Source organism: Prosopis cineraria, unplaced genomic scaffold (genome assembly GCF_029017545.1).
Source record: "Prosopis cineraria cultivar Desert tree isolate PC_DT_omini unplaced genomic scaffold, ASM2901754v1 PC9, whole genome shotgun sequence".
NCBI classification, from domain to species: Eukaryota; Viridiplantae; Streptophyta; class Magnoliopsida; order Fabales; family Fabaceae; genus Prosopis; species Prosopis cineraria.
In genome coordinates, this window is record NW_026555340.1 from 7158822 (window position 1) to 7181143 (window position 22322).

The following is a 22322-nucleotide window of genomic DNA, read 5'->3' on the forward strand; positions in this document are numbered from 1 at the left end:
ATCATGATAAGAATCTATACATATAATGGGAAACGTGATTTAGTTTTTTATTATTTCAGTTTACACATTTAATTACTTATTCTTAACAATGATTACATTTTTAAAGAAGACAATCTGGTATTGGCCTATGAAATCTTTTTGTTATGTATCTATAAAAGAAGAGTTTTTGAGATGAAGACAAGCATTGTAGTAAAATAATGTGGGGCAATATTTTTTTTGTTTTTTTTCCCTTTAAGAAAATGTCAATGGATACTCCTTTTATATATTAAAAATAATTTGTCCTTATTGTCATATCATATAAAATCATTTTGAAAATCAATTTTTTAAGGGTAAAACAACAATATTTGCCCTAAATTATTAGTCGAATTGTTAGATCATATATTTTGATGATAACAAAACCAAGAAAAGAGGTATTTGTTATCTATGCAGATATAAAGAATCATGGATAAAGATAAAACCTCAAAAGCATGAAGAATCAAGAGAAGAAGAAGATGTTTAGGATAAGTTATTTAAATTTTCTTACATTCAATGTGAAAATTTTGAGAGCTTAATCACTTTTCATAATCATTAAAATGAATGTATCATATGTCTCATTTACATGTGTTAAGACTCATCTAAGTATGTTCAAGATTGTAAGTGATGTCTTTTTAGTGTGTTAACAATTTTTGCAGTTGAATTCTATGAAGGTTGCAGAATCACGTGTGATTCTGCTGGTCACTCATGTGAAACTGCAGGTTAGGCACACTAACTGATGAATCACGCAAGAGTTAGGAAGTGATTCACGCATAATTTGTCACTTGTGTCATGTGATACCTTAATCCTTACTTCTGCAGGCAAAATCATGTGTGAGATCCATTGTTGTCCATGCAAGTTTTAGCAACTGTGCTTCATTACATTATGTCAACTACTATTTCACAGGTGAGATCTAATGGTAGGCACGCATGATTTGTCACTTGTTACACAATCACATTTTGCTATATTGAGTCTTAAGTCATCTCAAGCCAAGTTCAATTTGTTCACTTGTATGATCCATGATTCATAAATCCATATCTCTTGATCATGTAAAATCTTGCTTAAGTCATGTGCAGTTCCACGTACAAAAATGCACCTAGACTAGTTTGTGGATTATTGCCTACTATTTCACGCATGAGTGAATATGTGATCCACGTGTGATTTCTCTTCCCAAATAGACTAATTTTGGATATGGTTATTTCATGCATGATAGCCTTCTGCTTCTATGCAAGTTTTGTTCACAAGTATTAGCTTCGGCATTCTGCTAGCCATTTCATGCATGAGAGCAAAAAGGTTCCATGCAAATTTCATAACATAGAACTAATAATGGTTTCTCATATGCAAAACCACGTGTGAGAGCTAAAGGTTCACTCGCAAGATCTAGCACATAAAACTAAATGCATATTCATAGATGTAGAATCACGTGAAAGATCATGAGGTTCACATGTGATTTGTCACATATACATATTTGGAACAAGCCAAGTGCAATTTCACACATGATTTAGCAGTTTACTCACAAGAAATTGCATCAACAGATAGAAACACTATTCTAATGGTCTATCAACTACTAAAACTATATATGTGACTCATTTTAAGCCTAAACAAGAACTAATTATCTTTAAGCTAATTAATTTTTGTTGAGCATTTGAAAGGCTTTCAAATTTTTCTTTAACATCTTGCATTCATTCATTATTCTTGAAAAGAATTGTGAAAAAGCTCTTATAAGTTTATAAGCTTTTAATTGTAATTTCATCTACTTTTTAAGAGAGTTTTCTGTGAAAGTTTATTTCATTCTTCAAAAATCTTAAAAAGATATTTTTCAAGTGTTTATAATAACTTGTTGGGTTGTAGCAAGGTATATTGAGTGATTTAAGACAAGTTAAGTCTTGAGAGTTATACTGTGGTGGCAAACACCTATTGGAGCTTATAAAATTAGTTTAAAATCTCAAGTATGATCTTGAGAACTGAACATAGGCCAAGTTTGGGGCTGAACTAATATAAATCTTATGTGTCTCATCTTCTTCCTTCATACTAAAGTTTTTCACTCTTTCAAGTTTTCAAATTTTTTTAAGTGTCACCCAGTTCACCTCCCTCTTAAGTGTCAGCCTATCCTAACATGAATAACACCAAAGACCTTAAGCTTGTGTATTGTGTAGTTTCTTCCCTCAACTTTTAAATTTATAGTGGCTAACCCTCCAATGTTAAGTATAAGAAAACAACAATTACATTTTATGTTGTAGGGCCTACTTACACCCCTAGAAAAATTGCAATCAGTGATGGGCAATTTAGTGACAGATTGTCTATGGTGAAGGCATTGATTCCAAGTATTTTTTTTAGTTCAAGTCACTAATGCAAGCAAGTCTAATCTCATTCTTACCCTTAAATCTCTCCTTTAAGCTAGTGTTATAGTAGTGATTAAGGGTAGGGTTTTGAATCTGAAGCAACTTTAACCATGACATTTGAATTGCATAGGTTATTTTGAGGTTAAATAATTATTGTTTAAGCAGTTTAAGTGATGATCATGCCAATGGTTTGTCAAAATATGAAAACTATAGACTAAGTGGTTGATGATTAAAGATGATTAGAGTGTTTAGAGGTTAAATTTGTGCTTAAAAGGTGTAATGAGGATGAGAGTGACTAAATTTGATGATTAAAGTATATGGGATTTTATTAGGATTATGAGATTAATTAATATAACTCCTAGATTAGGGTGTGATAAGTGTTTAATACTTGTATTTATGATAATTAGCATTGTATTAACAATGATTAGTGTTGTCTTATGTGTATATTATTGTATTGGCACCGTTAGTGATAAAAAATTGCTCGTTCGGGGAAATTTGCTTGCTAAGGGAAAAGGTAACATTTACTAATGTGTTGTAGTGTGTGTTTTGTATTAGTTATATGTGTTTTGTTGAAATGATTTTCTATTTATGTTGGATAAGGCTGGAACTTAAGATAGGAGGTGAATTGGGTGTTAAAAAATTTTTCACAAAGATTTTTCCCAAACTAGAAAGATAATGAATTTGAAAACTGGTTTAATGCAAAAAACTTTAATAAATGAAGAGTTAAAGAGTAGAGAAAGTTTGACACAAGAAATTTATCCTAATCTAACTCAGCCACTTGGCTTACGTCCAATTCTCAAGATCATCCTTGAGATTTTTTAACTATATCACAAGCTTCAATAGGTGCTTGCCACCACAATATAACCACTAGAGTATACCAGTCTAGATTTCACAACAATAATTACTTGTTACAAACACTTATGAAAATCTCTTTCTAAGATTTCAAATCAATTAATGGAAAAGCTTTTCAACACAAAAAATCTCTAAAAGAGTAAATTTGATAAGTTTATAAACCTTTAAGAGCTTTTTCATAAAAATAATAGAATGTAGGTAAGAATTGAATGGAAATCACTTAATGCTCAATGGATGTGTCCCCCACTCACTTATATGAGATCCTATTTATAGTTTGATACTAAAAGAGACATTAGGAACACTTAGGATACACAAAGAATAGAACAACATTTTTGCTCTTTAAGAACACTTTAAAACAATAGTGAAAAGTATAAAAAATGTTGTCTATAATGTTAAGCAATGTTTTTGAACTGTTACCTAAACTAGCATAAACAAAAGTTTATGGCAAGAGGTTGTTCACTCTATGGCCACAATTTGTTAAAACTATTGCCTATTGATCGCTCTTGCAAGTATACGAGATCAGAATAATAAATTACCCGAAGTATTCCATGTGTCAAACCCACAGAAAAGTTACACTTTTACTAATTTAAATAATTAATAGTTCAAGAAAAATAGGCAAAATGAATAATTTTGATAAAAATATAAGGAATAAAAATAAATCAAGAAAATGATGATGATAAAAATGCAATCACTTGAAGCAACTATAAAAATGCAATCACTTGGGGTTTAAGATTCACCCTTTAGGTTAATAGTTTATACCTTTTGAGTTGACTCGGATCAATTATAGTGACAACTATTCCTAAAGTGTCCTAATATTCTCCTGAATTATTAGTCCCTTTTTAATTAGTGTTGAATTCGTTCCCACAACACCCAAGCAACTAATTAAACCATGAAGTTATAGTTTAAGTCACTATAAAATTTTTAGAACTATCCCTAGCCTAGTTATTTATGTTTATTTCTCTAGATCTAGGTTCTCTCTTCACCTCCTAGTTCATCAAGATTACCCATAGACTTGATTAAATGGTGGCCAGTCATTAAATCAATATGAAGAACAAGAGAAATAAATATAATTAAAAAAATAAAAATATTCATAAATATAAATGCAAAGAGTCAAAACAAAAGCAATAGAAAACTAGCTCTCCAATTGAGCTACATCCTTATCCCAACTGGGTAATTTAGAAATACATAATAAAATCAAATAAAATCATTCTAAAATCCCCAATCATAAAAATGATTACAGAGAAAATTAAGGAGTAGAAAAGAAATAATTATAATTTGTAAAACTCCTCAATGATCTCGCTTTCAACCTTCTACGAGCTCCAAATATCTCAGAGAGAATTCTTGAGGTACTCAGATAAGTGATTGGATGCCTTCCTTTTTGATGAAGGGAGTATTTATAGTTAAAGTGGAGGCTTTTTATTTTGTTTCTTGTCGATGTGAGACTCTAATATATATATATATATATATATATATTTCTCTTTTCCTTCTACTTAGTTTATTCTTTTTCTCTGCAAAATATAAAGAAAAAAAATATATGAGTGGATTTTGTATTAAAATTCCTTTTTATCTTATAATTAAGTGATGAGGGAAAAATATATAAATATCAATTAAATAGATATGAAATCTTAATAAATATAATCGAATTCAAACTAAAATCTATACCTATTTAATTATAAAATATGCACTTATTAAATTTTCCCACACTTAGCTTATTGCTTATCCTCAAGCAAATACTTCTGCGTTTAGCCTTATTCCTTAAATAAGTATGTCAAATATAGGAACTTTACTCAAAGTACTAGTAAAACTTAATTGTATAACCAACCTACAGAGCTTCAATGTGAGAGAGAAAGCTAATAATTATACTAGTACCACCACAGGGAATGAATTAAATTTTAATTGAGCACTTATCTGTAAAATAAATTTGTCTATACCCTTAGACCTTTCCTGTTTCTTTTTCTGAGTTAGTGCAATGGGGTCACCATCCTTAACTATTCATAAATTGCCTTTCTTCTTAAATACTTCTTAGGTCCTTTTATGCGAACCCTTATATTGGTGATACAAGAGCCCGGTTACTCAGACTTTAGGAACTTTATTAGCACACTCTTGATACTTACTAAGCTGTTTGACGCGAAGGCTAACATTGGTGGTGAAGGTCCCTGGTTACTAGGCCTAGTTGGCATCAACGAAGTAGGAACTTGGCAATTTTTTTTCTCTCTTTTTTTTGTAGGACCATTCCCCTTTTTAACTATTTTGCAAGGTGTTAGCTTTCTAGGCATAGACATAAATAATTAGGACAGATAAATCATGCATTAAGTATATTTTTGATAAACTTTTATAGGGTATTAATAGTTTTAAATTCTTTCTCAAACACATAGTTGCCCTCAGTAGTTATATAGCTAAATAAAATAGTACAAAAGAGCAAAAAGTTTCAAAAAAAAATCAAAAATTTTCAAAATTAAGGCCAATTACAGCATGTAAATTGCTAAGGAAATTATAATAGCATAAGCAATAGAAAATTATCATAATATTCCCTCCCCCATACTTAAATTTTACATTGTCCTCAATGTTTGCAGAAAAGGAAACAGATAAAGGAACTGAAACTTCCCTGATATAATTTGTTTTGATATGATTTTGATAACCTTTAAGAAGCTCCCTTTTAAGCATTGTAATCCTGCAATTCGTCTTAGAGGGGGTTTTAGTGATCAAATAAAAATTTATGGGGATAACAGATGATAAAAAGAAATTAAAAAAATTAAAATAACAAAAAAAAGGAAATAAAAACAAAATTGGGTTGCCGCCCAGTAAGCGCTTACATTTAATGTCTATGGCTAGACACTGCTGTAAAAATCAAGAGATTCCTTCTAAGTATGGTAGAAATCCTTGTCCTCCTAAATCAAAAGACACCTCCTAATCCCAACTAATATTCATCTTCCCCTTGGAGAGGGTTCTTGTTAATGAGCAAGGGACTTTCCAATTTGATTCCAATATATGAGTGCTAGTGCTTTTGTGAGGACTAGTGAGTAGATCTTTAGGTTGCCTTTGTAGCTCCCTCCCTTCTCCATTGCTAATTTCCTCCTCTTTATTTTCTAAAGTATGAAAGGGAGGGTCTTTTGGGTATTTCTCCTCTTCCTGTGTCACCTGTATGCTACATAAAGATTTTTCAAGAATAGGCAAGTTAGTAGCTTTAGTAAATTTAAATATCTTTTTTTCCTCACCTGCTTTGAATATTAATTTTCCCTTAGGCACATTAATTAAGGCACCTCTAGTGGTTAAAAATGATCTTCCTAATATAAGTGAGACATTCTAATTATCTTCAATGTCTAAAATAATAAAGTTTGTAGGAAAATAAAGTTTACTGACTTTCAGTATGACATCCTCAATTACACCATATGGATATCTGAGTGATCTATCTATGAGTTGAAGAGTCACATTGATTGGCTTGATATCTATTACACCAAGTTTCTTGCATAGAGAATAAGGCATTAAGTTAACACTAGCACCCAAATCATATAAATAATTTTCAATAATATTACAACTAATATCACAAGGAATAGTGAAACTCCTTGGATCTATCAATTTGGGTGGTAGCTTTTTTTATAGAATCACACTACACTCCTCTGTAAGTGCAATCGTGGCATATTTTTTTAACTTTTTCTTGTTTGAAACTAGCTCCTTGATGTATTTGGCATAAGCAGGCATCTTTGCCAATGCCTCTATAAAGGGAATATTAATTTGAATTTTTTTGAACATCTCAAGGAATTTTTGGAAGTCTAAATTCAGATCTTTTTTTGGAAGGCGCTCGGGGTATGGAATGGGGGGCATATAAGGTTTGGCTTCAGAGGGAGAATGCTCACTTTTAGCTCCACTATCAACCTCTTGGGATTCCTTACCATTCTGTATGGTGATTGCCATGACTTGCTCTCGTGGATTGACTTCGGTATTGATTGGAAGTTTATTTTGACTCTTTCTAGTAACTAAGCTAGCCAAATTGCTTATTTAAGTCTCCATATTCCTCAAATAATTACTCATTTGAGATTCTATATTCTTCATAAAAGCTTAAGTTGAAGTAACTATTTGTTTTAGTTGGTCAATGTCTTAATTAATGCTCTTCATGCTATTCACTTGGTAAGTCACCATTTGAGCTAAAGCTTCCTCCAACTTCATTGTATGATCTTCAATTATGTTTCTTTGTTGTTGAAAGCCTAGCTGTGCTTGTGGCCCTTGAGTAGAGAAATTCTTCCAAAAGAAATTTGGATGATTTCTCTATTCAGGGTTGTATGTGTTAGAGTATAGGTCATTCCTTAAATTAATTCGATCATTACTAACTCCCATATAATTAGCCTCCTCCACATAGTCACCACCATAACTTATATAAAGAGAATTATTAGTAGAAGAAAGGGAATTAGCAGAACCAAAATTTTTCAATAATAAATTTAAAATCTTTGTTAAATCTCGTAGTTCATGTGAGACATCTAATGTAGAAACTTCATTAACCATCGCCCTCCTTCCTTGAACTGCCTTCTGCCTTGAATTTGCTGCTAGCATTTTATAATTCTCCTCCCTTTCTTCAGCTGTCATACTACTTGGATCACCTCGAGCTGCATTATCAACTTTTGATTGGCATTCAACATTAAGCTCATCATAAAAAAAAATCCATCAAGAGTATGTGTGGAAATTGGTGATGGGGACATTGGCTTATGAGGAGATTAAAACATTCCCAGGCCTCATGGAACAATTCACTATTTTGCTGTGTGAAGAAGTGAATTTTATCCCTTAATTCTGAAGTCTTCTAAGGAGAATAATATTTCAAAATAAATTTCTCATACATCTCCATCCAAGAGCTTATGAAAGCTTCTAGTAATCGTAAAAGCCATTGACAAGCTTCTCTTTTTAAACAATACGGAAAGCAACGTAGCTTTAAATCATCATCTGATAGATTATTTAGCAGCAGTGTATCAATTACTGCATAAAATTCTTGTATAAAATCCAAGGCATCTTTAGTTTAGTGCCTGTTGAAATTAGGTAGCACATTTAAGTGAATATTCTTAAACTCATAATTACACGCTCTTGTACTCAGTTGGATACATGACGGATTAGATGTGATGAATAGGTGTTGAATATCTAAATGTAATGGATGGCTCTGGAATAGTTTTGTCACCCATCTTTCTTCTTCTTGGAGATTTATTTTTCCTACAAAACCGTTCAATTTCTAAATTAATAGGAATTAAATTTAAATCACCAGAACTTCTTAGTTGCATAAAAAAATAAAAAATTTAAAATTTAAAATTAAAATGAGCTAAAAATTAAATAATTAGTAAATTTGTAACTTCCCCGGCAATGGCGCCAAAAACTTGATCGCTCTCGTAAGTGGACGAGATCATAGTAATAAATTACTCGAAGTATTCCAAGTGTCGAACCCACAGGGAAGTTACACTTTTACTAATTTAAATAATTAATAGTTTGAGAAAAATAGACAAAATGGATAATTTTGATAAAAATATAAGGAATAAAAATAAATTAAGAAAATAATGATGATAAAAACACAATCACTTGAAGTGTTGGGGTTTAGGATTCACCCTATAGGTTGCTAGTTTTTTACCCTTTGAGTTGACTCGGATCAATTATAGTGACAACTATTCTTAAAGTGTCCTAATATTCTCTCAAATTATTAGTCCCTTTTTAATTATTGTTGGATTTGTTCCCACGATACCCAAGCAACTAATTAAACCATGAAGCTATAGTTTAAGTCACCATAAATTTCTAGAACTATCCCTGGCCTAGTTATTTATGTTTATTTCTCTAGATCTAGGTTCTCTCTTCACCTCCCAGTCCATCAAGATTACCCATAGACTTGATTAAATGGTGGCCAGTCATTAAATCAGTATGAAGAACAAGAGAAATAAATATAATTAAAAAAACAAAAATATTCATAAATATAAATGCAAAGAGTCAAAACAAAGGAAATAAAAAACTAGCTCCCCAATTGAGCTACATCCTTATCCCAACTGGGTAAGTTAGAAATACATAATAAAATTAAATAAAACCGTTCTAAAATCCCCAATCATGAAAAATGATTATAGAGAAAATTAAGGAGTAGAAAAGAAATAATTATAATTTGTGAAAATCTTCAATGATCTCGTTTTCAGCCTTCAGAATACTTCTATGAGCTCCAAATATCTTAGAGAGAATTCTTGAGGTACTTAGATAAGTGATTGGATGCCTTCCTTCTTGATGGAGGGAGTATTTATAGTTAAAGTGGAGGCTTCTTCTTTTGTTCTTGTCAATGTGGGATTTTAATATATATATATATATATATTTCTCTTTTCTTTTTATTTGATTTATTCTTTTTCTTTGCAAAATATAAAGAAAAAAGAAAAGATATGAGTGGATTTTGTATTAAAATTTCTTGTTATCTTATAATTAAGTGATGAGGGAAAAATATATAAATATCAATTAAATAGATATGAAATCTTAATAAATATAATCAAATTCAAACTAAAATTTATACCTATCTAATTATAAAATATGCACTTATCACCTATTCTATAAGAATAAGCTACAGTTATTATTGAACTAAAGGCAACAGTTTGTAAATGTTGCTTAAAGTTGCTACATATCACAATTGTAGCCTAAAAGTCCAATAAGCAACAGTTTAAAACTGTAAGTGTAAACCCCTTAAGACTATAATTGACAATTGTTGCTTAAGAAAATATCAAAGGCAATAGTTTCCGAAGTTAGCATTAATTTTTTTTTAAAAAAATTGAGGATCAATTGTTATGGTAAATATATGTAATAAAGACATAATCCAATAAGCATGATTATGTGATCAATTATAGCATTGTAATATGTTCCATAATTGTAATTAAAAATAAAAATAACTTGTTTTGATCACATGGCATTAGTACACACAGGAAAATCTACACCGGTTAAAATAGCTTATCTACACCGGTTTAGTAACCGGTATAGATAAGACTGGTGTAGATATCATGAAGTTATCTACACCGATTATAAAATTCGGTGTAGATAACATAAATTATGAATATATATGTAATTTTCTTAAAAGTTATCTACACCGGTTCTAAATATAACAAGTGTAGATAATCTATATATCTACACCGGTTATTGTTATAACAGGTGTGGATATATTATTATCTACACCGGTTATTTGTTGAACCAGTGTAGATAATAATATATCTACACCTATTATTTCAATAACCGGTGTAGATATTTGTTTTCTAAGTAAAAAATTTTCCATTTTTTTCATTTACCCTAACTATTATAGGCTGCAATTTAAATCCTACATTAATCAAACATATAATAGCCAAATAACAATAAGCCAGCCTGACAATCATATATTGTTCAAATCAAATGAATTTAAAATTATGTACAATTCCAAAGACATAAAACATAAATTGTCAACTAAGTAATCCTACACACAACTATATTTATTAATGTTTACAACTACACAGTTCACTCTTCCAAAGGATGATTATTATGAAGATCGAACAAGAAAAGTCCCCAATGTTGCCTTATTTGATGGATCTCTGAATCCGAAAATGGAGATGGATCATTAAACATCTAAAAAGATTAGGGATAAGGGAATTAAATCAGTAATTATATTAGAAGAAAAAATAAATAATATCTAAAATTACATTTACCTCCTCAGTAAACTCAGTCAAGCCAGCGATGATGATATTGTATGCATGTTTCAACACATAAAAGCCACACAAATTAGTAGGGGGTTGCCGACGGCTCTATGGAATAACACAACATTGTCATAATTATACTGAAAGAAGGCTCTATCATCAAAATTACATAAAATAAAAACATGTATAACTTGTTACCTTTGGTGTTATCCATGTAGGATCCTTGACATCACGTGGGGCCTTGCCCAACCGGACTTGCTGGCCAATCCTCATAGCCCTATCATTAACATGACATAGTTAGTAACTTAATGACTAAAAATTTTTATTATAAGACTCCTTAAGGACACTTACTACTCGCAAGATTTCTTCATTACCGGAATGAGTTTATGATGCAAAGAGCATAAAAAGATTATAGAATTGCTCTTCATCGAAAACACTATCAATTGCCCCTGTGTACTACAAAAAAAGTCATTTAAGTAAATATTCGATACCATTATGAATAAATTCAAATATATTTACTTACAGATAGAGAAACATGGAAAAATAACACTCCTTTCTGCCTTCACTCAGCCTCTGGTTCATATATGCCTCCTTTGCCTCTTTGGTGTCTCTTTATCATTAGTGTAACGTGGGCAAAGAAATCCGTATTGTTTGTCTTTACCCGAGGAAACTAGCAATTGATGCAAAACAAGTTAGTTTGAAAAGCTAAATTGTTTAATTTCATTTAAATTTACAAGAAGACACTTACATCATCCCAATTTGGATGTTCGCCATGGTTAGGTCAGTATCAATGAGAATTCGATGGAGGTCTTTATTCTCAATAAAGATTTCATAGTTGCTTAAGCTAGCAAGATCAGGATTCGCTTTAAAACACCGAGGTGGAAATGATCCACCATATGCCATCAATACAAATTGATCCCATAGACTTAGCTCGAACAATTATGGCTTTTGACCCACTTTATGGGACGATGGGGTTTCTTGTTAAATAAAAAAATTAGTAACACATTCTTAAATATAAAGAATTCATTAAAATTAATTAATAAAATTTGTTACCGGATCTTGAGGCTTCCCAACAAGTCTTTTTGGCCATAAGCAAAAAGTGCCCCTGGCATCTTTCACTGTCTTGATCTCATCAGTGGGGAATGGGATAGAAGCATCATCAATTTTCACCTCTTCAACAGTGACCTTGACAACATCTTCTTAAACTTCCTGAAAGTGGCATTTTAACCCCTCATGGATGTAACCGTGTGCTACTAAGCGTCTTTCTGGATCCTCTATATACAAGTAGCATAGTTTACCCTCTAGAGCAGGGTCATCCTCTGAAGGAAGTAGAATGATATTGCTCCCTTTAGTGCTCGAAAGACAAGCAGGGGAGTGAGTCTGTGGACCACTTAGCTCCTTGATTGAGCTCATCATCATCATTTCTTCCTTCATCTTTTGTAGCCTAGCTTCAAGAGTAGCCTCCACCTCAGCCCTTGCCTCAGCCCTTTGCCTCAGCCCTTAATTGAGCTAACATCACATCCAACTCCTCCCTAGTCACGAGTCCTGAAGAATGGCATTTTTGAGGTGGTCCAAATACATCTCTTATACTCGCCCCTAATCCAAATCCCCGAACACGTCCAGGATGCTCTCCTTTTCCCGTAGCAACAGCCAGGATATCATTTCTTCCCTCTGGGATGAATGATCCCTTAGATTGCTTTTGTTTAAGCTCATCCTGTAACATACAAATAATAATTAATTAGTAATATTTGATATTTAAAATAAGATTACAAATGACAATTGTACTTATAATTTTCTGAGCGACCTCACGAACATGCTCACTTAAAAAGGGGCCGTCTTTCTTCTTATGGGCATAAATCCATCTCTCATCACGGCGTATTGGAGATGGTGGAGACAGTAGAATAGAAGGATCTGATTGAGCTTGTTCTTCTCTCTTCCTCCTCTTGGCATCCATCAATTCCTTGTCGGCCAACATATAACCGCCACGAGACTTTGTTTGGGGGCAATTGTTCTTCCTTCCAATTTCTTATGCCTTTCTCCTCTTTTCCTGTGAATTAGAATTACAAAATATTCATTATCTAATAAAGACAATGATATATAACTAAAATAAACAAAAAATAAATTGAAATAATCTAACTCACTAGAGCATCTGGCGTAGTCCGAAGCCTAACAAATTCTTCGAAAGTAGCTGCATCAAGAAATGTGTATTAGGTACAAGGATTAGGCCATGGCTATCCTTCTGGCACCTTATTATGCATAAATCTCTTAGCTAGTGATGTCTTGAAACCCCTCCAATGATCACAGGCCCAGGTCATCAACCTATGCTTACAGTCTATACTCGTAGGGACATCGTATGTGACCTGCAATACATGTCATTGCAATAGTTAGTGATATAGTCATAATAATCAGTAACAAATAATGATAACAAGTGATAAAAGCACATTTCTCATACATTAATAGCTTCCTATATCTGTTCCTTCACTCATTCTGGGACATCATCCCATATGGGTGCCAATATACTTGGCTTGCTATGAGCTTGGAGGCCTAAAAAACTAGTAAACTTAGCCCCATTAGGCCCGATTGGCTTCCAATTGTTATCAAACTAAATCAAAATCTTCTTGCCTCTGCTCCGACTTAGAGCTAACTTTCTTAATCGCGTGCCACTTTTAGGCCTCCTGGATCGTGTAGATTGGCTGCTACCCACAGTTTGAGGACTAATAGTCACACAGTCATCACTACTGGTAGACACGATTGGGGTAGAAGGGTCAGGCTGGTCTTGATTAACACTCTGATCCTCCATATTCCTGTTTAGACAATGAGTAAAAATCATCAGTGATATAACTAATAAATAAAACATGTTCTAATATGAATAAAACACAATAAATAACCAATTTAATAAATCATACATGTTATAAATAAATAACTAACTTTTAACATATTTTTAAATAGAAATATTCTCCCATATCCCTTCATGATGATCATCTCTCGTGCCATATTCATCATCCAATTCATCTTCTACATTTAATACAGGCAAGCCTATCGAGAAAGAAGGAGTCTAAAAAATATTGAAATTTGAACAATCCTTCTCATCAATATTAACCTCTCTTTTTCCTTCAAGGACTACTGACCATGTTTCACTTCCGGATCTATGACATAAAACACTTGTTTCGCTTGGTCTGCCATAATAAAAGGTTCATCGCCAAAACTTAAAGTATTTAAGTTGACTAATGTAAATCCCATCCTATCTTGATAAAAACCATTTTTAACATCAACCCACTTGCATTTAAAAATAGGGATTTTAAATTTAATATAGTCAACCTCCCAAATCTCTTCAATAACCCCGTAATAAGGCATGGATGCGAATAAAGGATTTTGGTCTTTCGAGCTGGAGAAGTGCATGCCTGAGGCCACTAGTGTAACACCACTATTTTGCACATTACTCCTATTGTCTATAGACTTCGTGTAGAACAAATACCCATTAATATCAAATGTAGTACAGCATATAACATTACACTCAGGACCTTGTGCCAGCCCTTTAACAATATCAGAAACACAATCTTCCTTTTCAACCTTCTGCTTAAACCACTTTGCAAAAGTATTGTTATGCTCTCTAATTAATCTTTGCTCAGTTATTCTAATTCGACTGTTTTGCTTCCTCACAAGTTCTTTATGCACATCTATATAGTCTTCAACTTGATCAACATTATTCAAGATATATAAGTGTGCTTGTTGCAATTCATGAAGATCAGCGGTTTTCACAGAAATGCCACGTCTACGATCTTTGACATCATATTGTCTCAACCTAATAGGTCGTACATTGTTTAAATAATCTTAGCAAAATTTTGCTGCTTCTTCAGAGACATATTTTTGCACAATGGATGCTTCAGGACAGTGTGGACTCTTCACATATCCTTTTAGAACTTTCATTGTTCTTTCAATTGGATACATCCATCGTAAATGCACAGGGCCACACAACTTTATCTCCCTCACTAGGTGAACAATTAGATGTATCATAATGTCAAAAAATGATGGAAGAAAGAGCTTTTCAAGTTGGCATAAGATAAGATATGCTTCATTTTCTAATTCATCCAATTCTTCAGGCTCATGGACTTTACAGCATATAGCATTGAAGAAAAAGCAAATCCTAGTTATGACATCTCTCAATTCATCTCTCCAGAAGCCTTGAATAGCCACTGGTAATAGTTGTTGCATTAAAACATGACAATCATGAGACTTGAGACCCACTAATTTTAAATCTTTTATCAACATGAGCTTTTTAAAATTTAAAGAATACCCTGAGGGAACTTTCATGTCATGTAAGCACTGACAAAGGCTTCTTTTCTCATCCTTGCACAAAGTATGTTCAGCCGGAGGATAGTAAGTCTTATTACCAACCGGCCTTGGATGTAAGTCTTCTTTAATTTTCATGTCCACCAAATCCAATCTTGCCTTCACACCGTCCTTGGACTTGCCTGGTATATCAAGAAGCGTTCCAATAATACTATTACACATGTTCTTCTCCACATGCATGACATCAATACAATGTCTCACATCAAGATAGCGCTAATATGGAAGGTCAAAGAAGATAGATCTTTTTTTCCATATACTTTTTTCACTATTCTTTATAGTATTGCCAAATGTAACATTGATATCTTTCACCAATTCATAAACTTGCTCCCTTGTCAATGGCTTTAGGGCAGTTCCATGCTCTTGACCACCATAGAAATCTTTCCCCATTCTACGATAATAGTGGTCCTTTTCAAAAAACCTCCTATGGCCAAGATAGACTGCCTTCTTTCCATGATGAAGTTGATGATAGCATGTGCCTGCTTCACAAATCGGACATGCTTTATGCCCCTTAACACTGTATCCTGACAAATTTCCATATATAGGTGATAGAACACATTTGTTACCCACTTTTATTTGTCAATTAGGACCATTTTATTAATGATTTATCACCTTCAAGTGCACACATTGCATTAGATTTGGAACTTTGCCTAAGTTTCTAATATCAGTGCACTAGGGGCATTTTGGTTCAAAAAATGAACTTTTGAGAAAATGTACAAGAAAAATTGACAAAGTGCATTTTATGTCCAGTTGATGAATGGTGAAATTATATTTTTAAAATTCATTTTAGTTTGGGAGTAATTAAATAAAAAAGTCAACACTTTCTTAAGTGTCTTAGTTTGTCCTAATTTTTGGTTTGCCTTTGTGTGAAAATTTTTATATAATTTTGTGCAGCCTGAAACTTGGTTAATTTAATAAATTCTCCCTTATAATTATGAATTTAATTCTGGACATGAATTAGATTTTATTATATCATATGCTATTTAATTGAATTATGTGATTTATGTGACATAGGTGGCATGTGACTTGTGCATCAATTGGGCAATTGAGGTCAACACTCCTTGAGGACAATGGCTGATGGTTTGCACGTGAATTATGATTATTTTGAGGGATTAGATCAGCTAAAATGATGTGGATGACACATGGGAAATTAGGCACACGTTGGAATCATCTACAAACCAATAGGAAGTTGCCACCTTACAAGTCTGACAAGGCTCCCATTTACATTTTAATTTCTTTTTCCTTATTTTAATTAAGCTTCAGCTGATGGGAGACACCAAGGAGCATGCCATTTTAAGTCCTAAATGGGATCCAACACATATCTCATTCATCTTCCACATTCTCTCTCTCTTGTTCATAGTGTTCTTCATTTTCTCTCTTTTGTTCTTCATTTTCCAGCACCCTAACCTCCATTTTCAGCCACCAAACCTCCACAAAACTCATACCATTCTTCTCCTCTCTTCATTTTCGTTTCATCCCTTCCATTTTCACAAGGATTGAAGCTCATTTCCATCATTCAAGAGATATGGAGTTTGGCCTTCACAAGCAATCACTAGGGTTCTTGAAGATGAAGATTGGCTAAGTTTCTTTGTGGAATCCTAGAGAGATGAAGATGGAGGATGAGTCTTGAGCTTCAAATTGGCTAAGTTCTTTTGTTTCCTATCCTCTTCTCTTTTTACTAGCTGGTTAGATTCCTTAATCTAGGGTCTAATCATCTTAGCTTATAAATTCTAATTTGAATTTGATGTTGATGTAAAGAGAGAGGATTGTTTCATTTAATTTCTTCCTTGGACAGCCATGACTAATTTTGCCACTCTTTGTTTGGCACATAATCTTGTGTTTTTCAATTAGTGAATTTCTTGTGTTAATATTGTATAATCTTGTGGTATTAATGCTTGTGTTGTTGAGTAGCTTGACATAATCTTGTGGTTGCTCAATTTATGTGTTTGACCATGGCTGTTGAGAGAGGATTTTGAGTGAATCACTTGGCTAATGTCTTCACCAATTGGTTAATTGAACAAGGGACTTTAATCTAAGACCTAGGGAGGTTAGCTAATTAGGTTAATTGGCTTAGGATAATTTTCTTAAGTCATGACAGCTTTAGTCAAGAGAAAAGGGAAGCTAAACTTAGCCTAATCATGAGAAGATAATGAGTCCAAAATCAACTAATCTCTAGGGTTCCATTATTGTAAAAAGGGAAGTTCATTTCACTCACTTTCACTAGCATTTTAATTACTTGCACATTAGGTAATTAGTTTAGATAATTAGCTAGATAACTAAATTCCTACAAACTTTGGTTGATTTATTTCACTAGATAACTTTCAATTAGACTTAAAACCATTCCTTAGGAGATGACCTAGGGTTGGCCCTATATTGCATTAGGGTTAGCTTTCCATGATGAAGTTGATGATAGCATGTGCCTGCTTCACAAATCGGACATGCTTTATGCCCCTTAACACTGTAGCCTGACAAATTTCCAAATATAGGGAAGTTATTTATGGTGCAAAAGATCATCGCATGCAACTTGAATACCTCCTTTCGATTCACGTCAAACACATCCACACCTACTTCCTACAGCTTTTTTAAGTCTTCGACCAAGGGTCTTAGGTAAACATCAATGTCATTTCCCAGTTGTTTCGGTCCCGAAATAAACATAGACAACATGATATACTTGCGTTGCATGCATAACATGGGAGATAAGTTGTAAATCACCAACAAAACAGGCCATGAACTATGTATACTGCTAAGGCTGCTGTAAGGATTCATGCCATCTATACTAAGTCCAAGCTTGAGGTTTCTTGGATCATGGCCGAACTCAGGAAACAAAGTATCAATTTTCTTCCATTGTTCCAAATCGGCTGGATATCGAAGCTTTCCATCTGAAATCCTGTCATCCGCATGCCATCTTAGATTCTTTGCATCCTTTTCATTAGCAAACAATCGTTTAAACCTTGGAATGATTGGAAGATACCATAACACCTTCGCAGGAGCTTTGTTTTCTTTATACCTTGGTGTTTCACATACAGGACACTTTTGCTCCTCTTTATGCTCTATCTTGTAAAATATGCAGTCATTTGGGCATGCGTTTATTTTCTCAAACTCCATGCCCAGTGGGCATAAAATTTTCTTTGCCTCATAGTAACGAACCGGCAATACATTTTCTCTTGGAAGCATTAATTTGAATAACACAAGCATTTCTGTGAAACTCTTATCACTCTACCTAGATCTAGCTTTCAAGTTCACCAATTCCAACACTGCTTTCAACAAACTAAATTCCTTGCACCCTGGATATAAAGGTGTCTCTGCATCACTGTACATATTATTGTATGCTTGGGATTGCTCAAAAGCCTCTTTACCCACGTCACGAATCATGTCCTCTAACCGATCAACCATATCATCCTCATCATCATCAACAACAACATCAACATGCCGCGATTGAGATGTACTCGGCATCGGTATATTCAATCTTTCACCATGCCATATCCATACTCTATAACTTTTGAGAAACCCCTTACAAATTAAATGTTCGTATATCTTATCTACACTTAGCCGCCCCTCATTCAAACAGTCCCTACAATAACAATAAAACCTCCCACTATCATCTTCAGTATTGCTTTGAGTAAATTCCAAAAACCCCTTAACCCCATTACCATACTCTGCACTCGTTCATTTGGCATCTATCCAACTACGATCCATGTTTAATTTGTCTTCCTAAAACATGACAAAGTTCATGGATTATTATTGAATCCATTATGATAGGGCTAGACAAAGAGTTATATATTAAAAAAATAAGAAAGAAGCATGCTAACACAATAATTTCCAATTTAATTTAGAAATTTTCAATCTTTTGAGAATATTTTTTAGAATTGACTTCCCTCCTATCTAATAAGTAGGGACAAAAAGAAGCCAACTATATATTTTTGGCCCTTTCTATAAAGAAGGAGGGACAAAACAATAATTTTAAAAAAAATTTGGCAGAGTTCCCCTAAAAGTTGGACTTTCCAATAAATTTACAATTAAAAATATAAGGAAAAAATAATATCATTTAAATAAAATAAAGTCACATGCAATGCCTAATGGCTTTAGGCCTCTATCAGCACTCCACCAGCATATAGAAAATAAATTAGTAATGATGCACCACAACAATTTAATTCACAGGAAATAAACTACCTTAATAAAATTTATATACGCACAACCCAATTCCTTTAAATTTAAAATCAAGTAAAAATACCTAGTTCAGTTCTAATGAAAATACAAATTAAAAATAGCAATTTGGCCAAGCCCTTAGATGATTGGAACAAATAATCAATACATTACCCCAAGATATACACAGATTAGTAGAGAAAAGAAGGGAAAAATCTCAAACATAACATAAGCAAGATTTCAGACATAACGCAAGCACCCAATAAATAATTAATCTCAATCCACAACAATAAAGAAAGGATCAAAGCTGCTGACCTTAGAACTACAACAACACGAAAAGGAGGGAGGATTTCACGATCAAGCCATGAACAGGGAAGGATGAAGCTTTATCCACACACACCAAACCAGTCACTAGCAGTGAAGGACGTCTCGACCCTAGTGTTTCAACAGCAGAAGAGATTTTAGCAGAGAAGGGAAAGGGGATTTGAAGAATTTGGCACAGGGAACGATCTGCACTAACTGCAATCAACCCACAGCCACCGACGATGGAAAATGACAGCACAGGCTGAAGGAAGAAGAGCGAAGGAACGAGATAAGTGGGAGCAAGATTAGAGTAATAGAGATTTGGAAACAAAACCTGAACGAGAAGGGTTAGAAGATGATGAACTCTCTCGACGCGAGTGACAAAAATTTTGAAAAATGAAATTTCCAAATGAAAGTGCTATTTAGAAGAGGTAGAGAATGCAATATCTACACTAGTTAACAGGGCAAACTAGTGTAGATATGGGTTCAGAAATTTATTTTTTAAAAAATAAAGACATCTACACCAGTTTCCTTTTGAAACCGGTGTAGATAAGTTAATAAAAAAAGAAAAAAAATTTAGTAAATAACTATTAAATATATCTGCACCGGTTAACAGAGCAACCCGTGTAGATATGGGTTCAGAAATTTATTTTTTAAAAAAATAAATATATCTACACCGGTTTAATAAAGAACCGGTGTAGATATTAATGTAACTACACCGGGTGTAATTGGAACCGGTGTAGATGTTTGTATGTACACCGGTTTAGAGGTATATCCGGTGTAGATATTGGTAGAAAAAAATTTTATTTACGAAATTACCACCGTCTCTGATTTCTACACCATAGGCGCTATAACTGGTGTAGATATGGGGGTATAAATTTAATATTTTGTACTAGTGTGGATATACTACATAACAAAGTATGACTATAACAAAAAAAAACTACATTGAAAGCAAGTTTCTATATATCGAGCTAAATGGAACTCCTCATTTATGACTCTTCAACTATTTTGTTAGAGCTCCTCATTTGAATGTCTTTCATTAGAATCACCTTCCTACATGAGGAAAAATATAATAATTGTAGTTTCGTGGCAATTATAAAATGTTATAAGATTTAATGATATAATACGTCTCTGGTGGTGTTTCATTAATTAATGAAATGCCATGAGATTGATGTTAGAGTAAGGGTGCATTTGACAAACCCTACCTCTTTGGGTTTGTTTTTAAAATTAAAGAGGTTGTGTTTCCAATTGCCAGAAACGCCACCTTTCTCTCATAATCTAATTAATAGAGGTGGTGTTTCTATACCTTATAAATGCCACCTCTATTATTTTTTTTAAAGACTTTTAATTTTGCAAGAGGTGGCGTTTTACCAACCTAGAAATGCCACCTCTTATTTTTAGTTATTTTTAGATTTTACTATACATAGGTGGCATTTTTGGTGGTTGGAAATGCCACCTATTTGAATGTAAGAAAGGTGGCATTTATTCTGTAAAGAAATGCCACCTCTCTTGATATTTTTTGATTAAAATTAAAATTAGGTGGCATTTCTACCATAAAGAAACGCCACCTAAAGTTAATTTTTTTAAAAAAATAAATTTTCCAAAATTTTGTTCTCCTTTAAAAAAAGAGATCCAGAAGTATAATTGAACCAATCTAGCATAGTTTACAAATAATCCAGTTATGCTACACAACATATCCTACAGCAATACAACAAATAAGACTATACAACTACATTAATATAACATGCTAAATCTTACAAAACTATTGTTATTAACAATGTTCTAGTGTACTAAATCCAAAATAGAATTAGATCATAGATTTGCTCATCACTATATTCCAAGCACCTTGTATCCTTATGATGTAACATCCTAAATTTCTAATTTATGCATTAATTTTGATTAAGGAATAAATTAGTAATTTAATTTGAGATTAGAGCTTTGGATGTTAGAGTGCCATGCTAACTCTTTGGGATGTTATATGAGCAGGTATGAGTGGAAGAACAACATCATGAAATAGAGCGGGTGAGTGCAGTGAGGATTTCCCTCATTATGCCATGCGTCACGGTGTATGGTACAAAAACTTGCTCGATAAGGACATGCTTGCTTATGAAAAATGGAAGAGAGTTTAAAAGAAGAGGGGTCAAGGATGGAGAAGAAGTGATCCTCTACTAGGGCAACGATTTTTGTGAGCAAGGATGACGTTTTTAACCTGTTACTTATCGGGTAAGTCTTGTACTTCCTTAACCTCTGATTCTACCTTATTTTCTCTTAGTTTTAACTATTGAGAAATTAAATTCAAAAATTTTAAGGAGATGATTTCTTACCCTATAGTGATAGAAAGGTTCTTTAGAGCTAAACTAATACTTTGTGACTGGTTTGAATTGGAACGATAAAGCTTTGAAGCTATAGGTTTAAATTGACCTAATTTAGAGAGAGAGAGTAGTGAGAGAAATTTGATTGTAAGAAGGTTAGTACCTGTCACGAGTGGTAATTGGTTATAATGTGCGTGAATAAATACAAATAAAGGAAACGATAGTGATTAGGTGCTTGATTGCTGTAATTGGCACTTTTTTGTCAATGATAAAATTGACTCTGGGTGCTTAAATTATGTAGATTTCCATGTGTGACAAGTTAAAAAGTGAGAGGAAGTGAGTAAGGTTGAGGAAAACACAGGTAC

The 22322-nt window shown here is 33.1% G+C and overlaps 1 non-coding gene across 1 annotated transcript; it reads left to right on the top strand.

Annotated features, from left to right (window-relative positions):
- Positions 1 to 7879: 7879 nt before the first annotated feature.
- LOC129321131 (small nucleolar RNA R71) lies at positions 7880 to 7986 on the top strand. The gene has a single exon (XR_008595920.1). It is a non-coding gene; the product is annotated as a small nucleolar RNA R71 (small nucleolar RNA).
- The last annotated feature ends 14336 nt before the right edge of the window (positions 7987 to 22322 follow it).